The following is a 1,362-nucleotide window of genomic DNA, read 5'->3' as shown; positions in this document are numbered from 1 at the left end:
GATGCTGGTGACCTTGTAACTACATTTCAACGTCTGCACCACAATCCCCTAAAAAGCCAGGTTTTATCTTCTTAAACCTACCAGGCAAGATGCTTTTCTGGATTCCACATAGAGGTGAGGTTCTTTACAGCAATGTCCTTGAAAAACCTGCCACTGCTACTACAGGTCTCTAAAGGCTGGTGGTTATAGAGCATAAATTATCTTCTCTAGTAGAAGCCACTGTGAGCACTTTTAAGCTTCCTATTAAGTCATACTAGAATGAATGAAAATATATCTTACAGAAACAAGAGCTGAGGGCTAGGGGTGGGACAGGCATTTCATACCTGCTTAGGCCCAGGTGCCACAAATGTTTAAAACTTCTGCTGGTATTCTTGGATTTGAACACGTTTAAGCAATTATTTGTAACACACCCCCCTGTAGTGATGAGGCAAGTAGGCCTGCTTTTCATCCAGCCTGGCTAGCTTTACACACGAAATAACAACACACTGATGTAGGTGGGTCATCTGTCTATCTGTTGCTTTCATTGGTTAATTAATAAAGAAACTGCTTGGCCTGATAGGTCAGAACATAGGTGGGTGGAGTAGACAGAATAGAATGCTGGGAAGAAGGGAAGTGAGGGCAGACGCCATGGATTCAGCCGCCAGGTCAGACATGCTGAGTCTTTCCTGGTAAGCCACCACCTCGTGGTGCTACACAGATTACTAAATATGGGTTAAGCAAGATATGAGAGTTAGCCAAGAAGAGGCTAGATATAATGGGCCAGGTAGTGTTTAAATGAATACAATTTGTGTGTTGTTATTTCAGGTGTAAAGCTAGCCATGCAGGACCAAAAGCAGGCCTGCCTACAGCTCATCACTATACCCTTTCTCCCTGCTTATCCTGCAGTCCACACCAGAACTGGCAGTTTCCTACCAGCAAAACAGTTATATCCCCCAGCCTCACTGACACACTACATAACACATCTACTTTGGAGAAAAATGGGTTTGTATTAATCCCCCTTGAGAGCAGCTAACTGCATGTGATAGGCCCCAATGCCAATATAAGACACAAAATTGCCAAAGGAAAAGCAAATTTCAAATAGGACAGAGATTCCCATTTTTATTAAAAATATTTTCATTTTTGTTCTGCCAGCCTAAGATTATTATCAGTTAGTAAACCCAACAGAAATACTTTTAAAAAGCTACAAATCACATTCTTCTCCCAGCAATGAACAAATCCATTCTTCAAAAGAAAATGAACATTAAAACAGGAGGGTATGGGAATGCTTTGGCTCCCCCCTACAAACACAACACCACACAGAATGCTAGCCCAAGCACCATGGACACCACAAGACCAGCAAGACACATACCAGAATAGAACAGC

This window comes from Microtus pennsylvanicus, chromosome X, assembly GCF_037038515.1.
Source record: "Microtus pennsylvanicus isolate mMicPen1 chromosome X, mMicPen1.hap1, whole genome shotgun sequence".
Taxonomy (NCBI): Eukaryota; Metazoa; Chordata; class Mammalia; order Rodentia; family Cricetidae; genus Microtus; species Microtus pennsylvanicus.
This window is presented reverse-complemented; position numbering follows the sequence as displayed.